Source organism: Staurois parvus, unplaced genomic scaffold (genome assembly GCF_062004578.1).
Source record: "Staurois parvus isolate SC_StPar_1 unplaced genomic scaffold, SC_StPar_1.0 ptg000696l, whole genome shotgun sequence".
In the NCBI taxonomy this organism is placed as follows: Eukaryota; Metazoa; Chordata; class Amphibia; order Anura; family Ranidae; genus Staurois; species Staurois parvus.
In genome coordinates this window covers 4,402,115-4,414,504 of record NW_028318492.1, presented here as the reverse complement: position 1 = coordinate 4,414,504, position 12,390 = coordinate 4,402,115, and positions in this window count along the sequence as shown.

Here is a 12,390-nt window from a genome sequence, read left to right as displayed (position 1 = left end):
CTACACATCTTGGCAGGCACCTACGCCTGTGTAGACCCATGCGTCGCGATGGTCCCTGACAGAAATATTCAAACTCACTGAGATACTCCTAATACCATGCAAAGTGCCACATGCTAGAAGCAGTAACCCAGCAACAGAAAAAAATCTAAAACAGTTACAATCAAGATTAAATACTAAAATATGGTACCAAAGTTGGCTCAGTAATGAACAATTGGATACTGTACATATTGTTTATGTGTTACATGATTTTAATTTCAAATTGTTTATTGCATTAATACATAATCTAATATGGAATATGTCAACTGTTTACTTTAGCTTCTTCAGAGATTTTGCACCAGCAGTAATATAAGATATAGTGGGTGCACTAGCTGCCCACTTTAAAACCTGCATAGAGCAATATAACATTTTTATGAGACAATAATCGCTTCCCAAGTCATAAACAACTGATTCACTTCCATTGTCTTTAGGACTGCTCTTCAGTTCATCACCCTAAAGAATATATTTTATCTGAGTGTTTTATCCCTGTGTTATTATTGTACATAAGGACTGCTGAAAAAGGTGAGTTCACATCAATCTTCCCTTTTCCTCAACAATACACTACTAATAATGGAACATTTAATCAAATGTAGGATAACTGTCTTTAGTTGCATTCTAAATATAGTCTCATTTATGATTTATGCTCTCTGCTTCTACTCAGATGTTAAAGACAGGAATGTAATTTTTGTAGACAGAGAATTAATTATATGTTTCTGATAGAACCGAAACTACAGAGCTGTCTGAGTGCACATAAATGTATTGAGCTGGTTGCATAATTGATATAAGTGCTTAGTAAACCTTTACATTTACTTTGGTCAGCACAGCATTAAAGTGAACATGGGCTGCAGGTTTTCTGCTTAATACAGTTGTCTCCATTCATTTATAAGACTTCATAGACCAGAAGGTCCAGTACCGAGGCAAAGCTGGATTTTTTCATTGGACCTGATTATGCTTTTGTAACCTGTGCTAGTGTGTTCACAGGTCAACAGAGATATGAGAAATAAAAATGTGAAAAACTATCATTTAAGTAAAAATGCTGTTAAATTTTTTGAAAAGTCAGACATTAATTTATTATGTTCTTCTTTATATTGTAATTTCACCACCCAAACCATGCACATTATGGGCAGCGCAGTGTCTAAGTGGTTAGCACTTCCACCTAGCAGCACTAGGGTCATTAGTTCAAATTCCAACCACAGCACTACCTGTCTGGAGTTTGCATGTTCTCCCTGTGCCTGCGTGGGTTTCCTCCCACACTCCACAGACTTGCTGGTAGGTTAATTGGTTCCTGTCTAAGTTGGCCCTAGTATGTGTATGAATGAATGTGAGTTTGGGACCTTAGATTGTAAGGTCCTTGAGGGTTAGGGACTGATGTGAATTTACATCATATAAGTAAAGTGCTGTGTAAATTGATGATGCTATATACTGTAAGTACCTGTAATAAATAAGATATGGTAGTGTGTACACTGGCTGTTTCTCTTCATAGTAAAGCAGCCATATTGAACTTTGAACACTAATACAACCAAAGATAGTCAGAAAATGTTTTTAAGATATAGGGACTGTTATATATTTTCTTTGAAAGCATTTTTTTAAAATTTAAAGCACAACTGTACATTCGATAAACATTAGTCATCTGTTCTTCTCCCAGCAAATGCCAACATTGCGGGAGAAGATAAACCCTGTTTCCAGCTACAAATCTTCATATTTGTATCCATCTCTACAGTAAACAGGCAATTCCTGGCCATAATTAGTAAATGTTTGCAGACAGGAGACCTGCTCTACATTTTGCTGAATGAGTAACCTGTCTCCCAGGGGCAGTAGGATGTAGAGCATACCAGGATGTACTCAGAGCCAGGAGGCTGCAGGCAATGTTGTATTGTACAGGACAAATGTTTATTGAAAAGGTTACAAATTATATTAGTATATTTTTTAACATTTCTAGGACAGATTCAATTGTGTTATTTTCTATTGAAAGTGCAATTATGCTTTACATTTTTTAGCAAGGATTTTCTTTACAAAGGATTTTATTAGCAGTATCAAATCAGCAGAAAAATCCAAAAACAGAAATGACACTTAAGAGGAAATAGACATACAGTTCCTCCAACAGAAAGCAGAATAATGCACTGAATTACAAACAAACTAGCAAACTGGGTGTGCAGTTACAATATGTAATTGAATGAGAAGATATATAGCAAAATGCAGCACTGATTAGCATGTGAAGGCTTATGAGTCAGTGGTAAAGCATGATGCATAATCTCACAGGAGAAGTGTGAATACACCAATCCCTTGGGCTCTAAAAGGGTCCAACAAACATACAAACGCTTCGGCTTCAAAACATAGAAAAAATCACGTCCAGCGCAATTACAGAATGACAAAATAGAGCAGAAGGGAGAAAAGAAAAAAGAAAGAAGCAGAAAAAAAAAGGGGGGGGTTAGGGGGTCTCAGGGGCTCATAATAGAAGGTCCTTATAGCGACAGAAAGGCATTGTCAAATCTAGGCGGCTGGGCAATATCAAGCCAGGGTTGCCAAACCTGGAGGAACTTTGTATGTGTGTCCAACAATATAGCTGTCAACTTCTCTATCTTATCAGGGATTTTCTTTATTACATTTGCATAGAATGCTATTGAATAACAAGGTTTTGACCCTATGGTCAGCAGAAATGTGATGTATCTTCCTTTTGTCTCTATTTTTATGTTAATATGACCATATTTATATACAGTATACTCTGTAAGTAGAAGAGTACAGACATATAAACTAAAGTGCAGTAGTGGTTTGACCTTAGAGCTAGCCCAGTTATTTATCCATTTAGTTAAGTGACCCCCCCCCCCCAAAGCATGGGGCACATATCACTGGCCTTTAACAGGACTGGAGTTTTTATGCAGGACTTTTTAGCGCCGAAAGTGTAACTATAGTCATAGTCTGATTGCATAATGATTTCGTTACAAGGCAATAGTATTTGAAAATCAAACAGATGTCAACCACAGCACCACCTGCCTGGAGTTTGCATGTTCTCCCTCTGCTTGCTTGTGTTTCCTCTAGGTATTACTGTTTCCTCCCACACTCCAAAGACATGTTGGTAGGTTAATTGGATCCAGTCTAAATTGGTCCTAGTATGTGTATGTATGAATGTAAGTTAGAGACTTTAGATTGTATGCCCCTTGAGGGTTAAGGACTGATATGAATGTACAATATACACTATATTGCCAAAAGTATTGGGACACTCCTATAGATCATTGGATTCAGGTGTTCCAATTACCTCCATGGCCATTGGTGTATAAAATCAAGCACCTAGGAAGACTGCTTCTACAAACATTTGTGAAAGAATGGGTCACACTCAGGAGCTCAGTGAATTCCAGCATGGTACCGTGATAGGTTGCCACCTGTGCAATAAGTCCATGCATAAATTTCCTTGCTACTAAATATTCCACGGTCAATTGTTAGTGGTATTATAACAAAGTGGCAGCAACTGGGAACAAAAGCAACTCAGCCTCAAAGTGGTAGGCCACATAAAATGACAGAGCAGGGTCAGTGCATGTTGAAGCGCACAGTGCACAAACATCGCCAACTGTCTGCAGAGTCAATAGCTAAAGACCTCCAAACTTCATATGGCCTTCAGATTAGTACAACAGCAGTGTGTAGAGAGCTTCATGGAAAGGGTTTCCACAGCCGAGCAGCTGCATCCAAGCCTTACATCACCAAGTGCAATGCAAATCATTGGATGCAGTGGTGTAAAGCAAGCCACCACTGGACTCTAGAGCAGTGGAGACACGTTCTCTGCAGTGACGAATCACGCTTGTCTGGCAATCCAATGGACATGTATGGGTCTGGTGGTTGCAAGGAGAACGGTACTTGCCTGACTGCATTGTGCCAAGTGTAAAGTTTGGTGAAGGGGGGATTATGGTGTGGGGTTGTATTTTAGGGGTTGGGCTTGGCCCCTTAGTTTCAGTGAAGGGAACTTTTAAGGCATTAGCATACCAAGACATTTTGGTCAATTTCATGCTCCCAACTTTGTGGGAACAGTTTGGGGATGGCCTCTTCCTGTTCCAACATGACTGCACACCAGTGCACAAAACAAGGTCCATAAAGACATGGATGAGCGAGTTTGGGGTGGAGGAACTTGACTGGCCTGGATAGACTCCTGAGCTAAACCCAATAGAACACCCTTGAGATGAATTAGAGTGGAGACCGCTAGCCAGGCCTTCTCATCTGACATCAGTGCCTGACCTCACAAATGCGGTTCTGGAAGAATGGACAAACATTCCATAGACACACTCCTAAACCTTGTGGACAGCCTTCCCAGAAGAGTTGAAGCTGTTATAGCTGCAAAGGGTGAGCCAACTCAATACTGAATCCTACGGACTAAGACTGGGATGCCATTAAAGTTCAAATGTTACTAAACTCAGGACCCTGCATCCACTATATCTGGTCTCCCACAGAACACAGAACATGGAAATTCAATTAGTTTAGTAAATATAAACTGCTAAATGCCTTTTCTCATTAGCGTTTAGAGCAGTCTTGTGGCTTCTATCTGTGTCCAGCCCACCACTAGCTAAAGCTTGTAGAAGGAGTTTTCTTTCTGCTCTAGGAGGATGGAAATCCCCTGACCTCTGTCTGGACAGTGCTGATTGGCCCTGTGCTAATCACATGCACTCTCCCAAGAAAAAAAAAAAAAACCTCTCTAGCAATACACACCAAACTGAGCATGTGTATGCCTACGGTTCAGTCTGGAGATTAGAGGTGGTCACTTGAAAAAGGGGAGGGACAGAGAAGAAAGGATCAAACAGCCTTTTTACACAATGCAGAGAATTAACCTCTTAGGTTCCATAGTGAGTATAACAAGCATGCTTTACTGTACATACAGACTGATTTTAATGTTGTGAGTTTAGTAACACTTTCATGTATGTGTAAAGGCAGGCGTCCCAATACTTTTGACAATATAGTGTATATGTAAATTGCTGTGTAAATTGACGGTGCTATATAGGTACCTTTGTTATTATTATTAATAATAATAATAATAGTATATACTATATATTACACTCAACTCTGTAATTTGTTTATGAAAGGATTACTTTCACAATGGAATCTGAGATGCTAGAAGTCATGAAATGATTTTGAAATAGAGAATAATAGCATGAAGCTTGTTATCAAATCTTCATAGGAATTCCCAACCATGCACCTGCATTGTGGGAAAAAGGCTCTGATAGCAAACAGTAGAGGGTGCAGAGAGATTAAACTTGCAAAGTAAAGTATCTGCTTCAGTGGCCATTTCTTGATGCTGGATGCTGGATGCTGGATGCTGGTTGCTGGTTTTCTAGGACAGAGGTTAATAGCCATTATGAAGCATATACACTAGGATTAGGGATTAGGAGTAAATGGGCAGGACGTGGCTTGGGTAAGGATGTATAGCATAAAGAAAATTGTGCAACAGGTATTGGCTTACGCTACCACCATTACCAATTAATGTAAAAATATGTGAGTTCAGAAAAAAAAAGATTTTTACATTATAGGTGCAGTTGTGTGACAGTTTCACAGCAGGTGGAAAAAGACTCATAACAAAATGATATTGGGGCCTGCTGCCTGAATAAACACTATTTAATATGAAATGATAGTGGTCACATGGTTCTTTTTATTTTTTATTTTATACAGATTCTCTCAGCTCTGAAAAGCAAGGGGCAGGGATCAGAAATCTTACACTCAGTGAGGAGATCTCTGGGCTCTGACTGGAAGAAAGCTGTGGCTGTCAATCACAGGCTGTGCACTGGAGCTCTCTTGTTCCATCACCAATTATCTCTTGTAGTTGGGAAAAGCTGTCAGAAACGACTCATACAGATAACAGAGGACTGAGGCTCTGGTACCCGCTACCCAAAGGTGCCAATCCTTAACAGGGAGCAGGGGACAATACCTTAAAGCAGAACTTCCTCTTTTGGGTGGAGCTCTGCTTTAAGTATTCAGTATTTAGAATTGTGTAAGTCTTCTCACTTTACTTAGGGCTTATGTCAATGGGCTTTGGGTTCAATCAGGGGCGGACTGACCATTTGGAAACTGAGTTTGGGCAAGGACACAGGTGCCCCATAATCCACTATTGCCCGGGGGCCCCATGAGTTGTCAGTCCGCCCCTGGGTTCAACATTAGTTTTCTGAGTTTGTTTAAAATTTCAGCGATAGGTGCACTTGCATCTGCATCTGGACTGCTTCAAGCAGGTTTTACATTCTCATAGATTTGTATGACAATGCAAACCCCCCACAGCTAACAAAAGCCTGTCCAGAAAAGCTCTTAGTTTGCCTGAGGATATGTCTTGAAGATAGGGTTACATAACTACTAAAATATTTGATAGTTGCAGTTGTGTCAGTCGCCTGCTCCAGCTTCATAACAACCATCATGGTATCAAACACAGAGCCATGTACTTACATTATTTTTAACTATGGGGCTCTGATGTGTTATACTTTTATATCTGTTCAGGATGCAATGATGTTGATTTACTAAGAACAAATAAGCTGTTCACTGTCTAGTTTCCTAAATTTTCACTTTACAAAGGCATTTTACTCTAGCTTAGTGAACGAGATGATACTCTGCTGTCCTTTATCATTATATTATGTGCAAGCAAAATTCTTTGCAAAAGAGAATTTTCACCACATTCACTAAGCTAACAGAAAATTCCATGCAAAATGATAACTAAAGTGAATAACCTATTTTCATTTAATAAAACAATCCCAATGTGGAGGTCAGACAGTTGACAGGGCAGAGCAGCATCTATAATGATTCCACTGACCTGTCATCAACAACTTCCAAAGTCTAGAGCATTCTTGCTCAACCAGGGTTCCATAGAACCATGGAATACCTTCAAAGATTAGTAGGGTTTCCTTGAGCAGTGATAAATAAATTTCCCATGTGATGTTGCCTGCATAATTCTGATACAAAGCTCACTACACTGACCAACAATGTTGTAGAAGATTGTTTCTCACTAACCGCCAATGTAAAGGAAAAAGTTTACTCTTATTTCCATTGTAACGAAACACTTTTTCCACTGATCCCCAGGGTAAGAAAAACACTCTTTCACTGACTGACCACGAATGAAAAGGGCATCTCCTCTCACCACTGATATAAAGCCCAATACAATTTTTACTGTCTGCTTTTTTTTTTTTGTCCAAAAAAAACTTTATTAAGAAAGTCATGCCATACAATCAAAATGAGACCATCAGAGAATGATACAATTAACAATACAATCTTGTACATATCATTTGGTTAATGACCTATCCGCTCTGCTAGAAGCGACTTAAAGCTACCCACCATAAATAGTAAACATGAGCTTTTTCCAACAACCATAGAAGGGGGCATCCCAACCTATGCACAATAGTTAGGCCAAAGATATGGGTCTCAAATAAATGAAGCCAAACATATCAAAATTAACACATCAGAGTAATGGACAAGTGAGTACCAACGATCTTAAAATTACAGTTGGACAATCAAAAATGATGACTTTCCAGATTTTGTGGGCAAAAAACAACTGATAAAGTAGTAATCTCCACAAGGAAATAAGAAAGGTGTCTTGAGTACCACAATAGAATGGACAAGAGGTCAGTAGAAAAAGCATAAAGATCCAAGTGAAGAGGAAGGGATAAAAGAAAGAAAAGAAACCACAAGAAGAAAGAAAGAGAAGCAAGAAAATGAGAAGCAAAAGAAAAAAAAGGGGGGCGAAGGCACAGAATAGGGGAAGGGGGTGTAGGAAGAAAAAATAGACATAAATATAAATAGCCATATCGAGTCTCCTTCTCAATGTAATATGGAAAGTGCAGAGCAAATTGAGAATTCAAGGCTGGTTGAAGACATTTGTCTGCTTTTTTATGCCTTTTAATATTGTTTTGTTGCATACTTATTACTAAAAGTAAAGTTGTATAAATGAGGGGGTGTTAAATTCCTTTATTAGTATTGTTATTATTATTATTATACCTACAACTTACTGATCCGGCTAGTATACCAAGTTTTTGTAGGGGTTCTCTAAGACCCATAGATTATTTCAAGGGTTCCTGTTAAGAAAGACTGGTTTATAGTCATCCTGACTTGGAGTAATTTAACCATTAAATCCAAATCTTTCATAGATTAGTCAGTTCATTTGTGATGATTTAGGTAAATATATTCTTGTATAATTTATTTATTTCAGGTACTTATATAGCGCCATCAATTTACGCAGCGCTTTTTACATATATATTGTACTTTCACATCAGTCCCTGACCCTCAAGGGGTGTACAATCTAAAGGTATAAGAATCATTATTGGTGCTCTATAACATAACGGAGCTTTTTATGGTTGGCTCTGTAAGTCACAGAATTAAAGGATAAACTTTCTCCAGCTAGCATAAAAGTCAACCAAGTTAAGCAGAGAAGTGGATTTTTTCTGTTAATAAGAACTGTAGTTGATGCTGCCCTTTATTCAGGTAGTAGAAATACTGTTATGATTTTTATCTCAGAAATGACTGCTGTGTTTAAAGGATAAGTTCAGCTTTTGGTAAAAAATAATAAAAACACATTTTTTTTGCAGGTAAAAACATATGCATTTATTATTTTTTGCTGAAGAAGACTGTAAAGAATTGCACCAGCAATCAGTAGATCACTGGTGCCATGCAGGACTCCTGCAGATCTGTCAGTATATCTGCTTGCCTGTATGGGATGTATGGGAAAGCAGAAATATTGACCGGAAGCTTCAATGAACTACCACAGTGCTCCACAGCTCCGTGGTAGTTCTTTGATGACTACAAGCTGACAGCCTTCTCATTCACAGAAGAATGACGTGGTGTCACTCCCACTAGCTTCCCCACTAGCTGTCAAAGCATGGGATGAGCGTGGAATGTTGATCAGTGCTTTCATAACATGGGTGTAACATGTAGCATGTTACAAAAGGTGAACTTATCCTATAAAGTGACTCTGTCAGTTTAGAAAAAAAAGAAAGCTGCCATCAGGCATATACTGCAGGTCTTCAGAGGTGTCTGCAAATACTTGCAGCAGCTCTCATTGTCCCCTGTGTGCCTGAATGCCAAGCTGTTCTCATCTGGCAAAACCTCAAAATGTAGATTGCCATCCCCGTAATAGCTTACAGATAATCCTTTTGACCAGTGAAGCAGTCCATCATAGTGATGGGTGAACAAAAATACGTGGGGGGGCAGCAGAGAGCAGGCTCCAACACTACCTAGAGTCACTGATTTTTTCTTGTTCAGAATCATCTTGCATTGAAGTGTACAAGGGTTAATGAAAGCTCCTACATATATGTGCAGGCACTTTTAGGTACCTGCACATTATACCTGTAAGTAGCTTTTATTCATTTATTTTTTATGAGTCACTTTAACACTTTCTATATCAAAATGCAACCTTATATCCCTAAAATAACATCCAGTCATTTTAAAGGGAATTTACTTGGCTAGAAATATTAAAACAGCCATTGATGATTTGTTTTTTAAAGGTCCAAAGGTTTTCATCCTTATACTCGCTTCTTTACTTAGTGAAGCACAGATCCGGAACAAGCATGTGATTATTAGATGTTCTGAACACAGGTATTTAGGATGGATCAAGATGACAGCTTCAGATCGTGTACTTTCAATAACAAAATGAGGTTTGGATGGAAGATGTACATTTGTGAGTCTTTACTTAACAGCAATAAATAAAAGGCTGGAAGTTATTGCTAGGACCGTATAGAACAGCAGTGGATAAGGTCCTTTTAGCTTTGCCTATCCCTCACAGAAACTATGGCAGTTATGCTCTGACCCTGTATGTTTATATCATAGGTAATTTTGTGCTAATTCAGTGTGTATTTCTATTTTGTTGAACCATGGCCTTTTCTTAAAGTAATTATTTTTTGTTGTTTTGACTCCCCACCACATAACATTGTTTCAAGTTTTTAGATGCTCTTTAATGACTGGCATAGAACCACTGGATTGGTGTAAGCGCAATGTGGTGCCTATATATAAAAAGAGACCACAGTCTTTACCAAGTAACTATAGACCTGTTACTTACTGTAACTGCAACTACTATAGTTAGAAAAATACTGGAGAGTTTATCCACTTGCTTACTGGGCACTTTCACCCCCTTCCTGCCCAGGCCAATGTTTTGCTTTCCTTGCTGCCGCACTTTGAATGACAATTGCGCAGTCATGCAACACTGTACTCAAACAAAATTTTTATAAAATTTTTTGAGACAGATAGAGCTTTCTTTTGGTGGCATTTAATCACCACTGTTTTTTATATTTTTTTCTAAGCATATGAAAAAATATTTTTTTTTCTTAGTTTCTGTTATAAAATTTTGCAAACAGGTAATTTTTCTCCTTCACTGATGTGTGCTGATGAGACTGCACTGATATGCAGCACTGATGGGCAGATAGGCTGCACTGATGGGCACTGAAGAAGAGACACTGATGAGGCTGCACTGGTATGTGGCACCGATGGGCACTGATAGGTGGCATTGACTGGCACCAATGATGGGCACTGACTGGCAACACTAAAAGACACTGACTAGCAGCACTGATGGACACTGATTGGCAGCACTGATGGACACTGACTGGCAGCATGGATGGACACTGTTGGGACTGCACTGATGGACATTGTTGGGGCTGCACTGATGTCCCCTTGGGGCTGCACTGATGTCCTCTTTCACAGTTACCATCTCTCCTCTACTCACGCTGTGACAGCATGAGGAAAGTGTAGTCAACAACCGGCAACTGTGTTTACATCGTGATGAGCTGTGTCATTGGACACATTATATCATGTGGTAAAGGGCCGTTGTGATTGACCCTTTACCGTGATTTTTGATCAGCTGTGTCCGATGGACACAGTGATCACAGAGCTCGCCAGGTGCATGCCCCAGGGGGTGCGTGGAAGGCACGAATCTGGGAGGACATCATATGAACTCCCAGAACTGGACGACCGTGATGTAGCCGTCATTCGGCTATAGCCTGGTCATCAAGTGGTTAATAAAAGACCACACACAGTTGAATTTTTGCTATAAAAAGATATTTAAGCAATAGACAGCATGGATTTGTGAAAGATAGTTGTCAAACAAATCTGATTTCTTTTTACAGGGAGGTAAGCTAAAACTTAGACAAAGGAATAGCTGTGGTCATGGTATACTTGGATTTTGCAGAAGCATTTAACACAGTTTCCCACACATGGCCAATGTGTAAGACAAAGTCTACAGGCTTGGAAACATCAGTTTGTGAATAGATAGAAAACTGGCTAAAAGACCATATACAGAGAGTAGTGGTTAATGATTCATACTCTGAATGGTCTAGGCTTGTTAGTAGTGTACCCCAAGGTTCAGTGTTGGGACCTTTACTTTTTAACATCTTATAAATTATATAGGATCTGGAATTAAAAGTACCATTTCAATCATTGCAGGTGACTCCAAGCTATGCAGTGGAATAACGTCCTTACAGGATGTCTCCAACTTACAAGCCGACCTCAATGCACTGTTTAATTGGGCAACTATGTGGCAAATGTGGTATAATGTTGATAAATGTATAGTTATGCACGTGGGTGCTAAAAACATGCTTTTATCATACATACTATTGGGAGTACAATTTGGTGGAATCAATGGTGGAGAAGGATCTGAGTGTTCTGGTAGATTATAGGCCTAATAATAACATACAATTTGTGGTTTCCAAAGCGAGCAAAATCCTTTCTTGTATTAAAATAGGTATAGACTGCAGAGAGAGAGAGAGAGAGAGAGAGAGAGAGAGAGAGAGAGAGAGAGAGAGAGAGAGAGAGAGAAATAACTTTGCCCCTGTACAAATCATTAGTAAGACCTCTTCTGGAATATATAGTTCAGCTTTGGGCACAGGTTCACAATAGAGTATTGGGGTACTAGGGAGAGTGCAGAGAAGGGCAACCAAACTGATAAGAGGAATGGAGCTCAGCTATGAGGAAAGATTAGCTGAAATGAATTTATTCTCTCTTGAGAAGAGGAGAATAAGTGGGGATATGATCAACATGTATAAATATATAAGTGGTCCATGCAATTCGTGACGAGATCTCCAATGTACAGATAACTCCCTCACCCTACACTCCTTGTCCACCTGCGCAATCTATACTTCCCTTGTTTAACCCAGCTACTATAGAGGAGGCTGGTAAACTGTTTTCTAAAGCCCACCTAACCACCTGCCCCCTGTACCCTGTTCCCTCGCAAATACTATGGTCACCCACTTGCTCTATCCTTCATTCTTTAACTCATATCTTCAATCTCTCCCTTTCTACTGGCATCTTCCCCAACTCTCTAAAACATGTTCTAGTCACCCCCATACTTAAAAAGCCACACTGGACCCCGACAATCTTAGCAATCTAAGACCCATCTCCTTACTCCCTTTTGCCTCCAAACTCCTT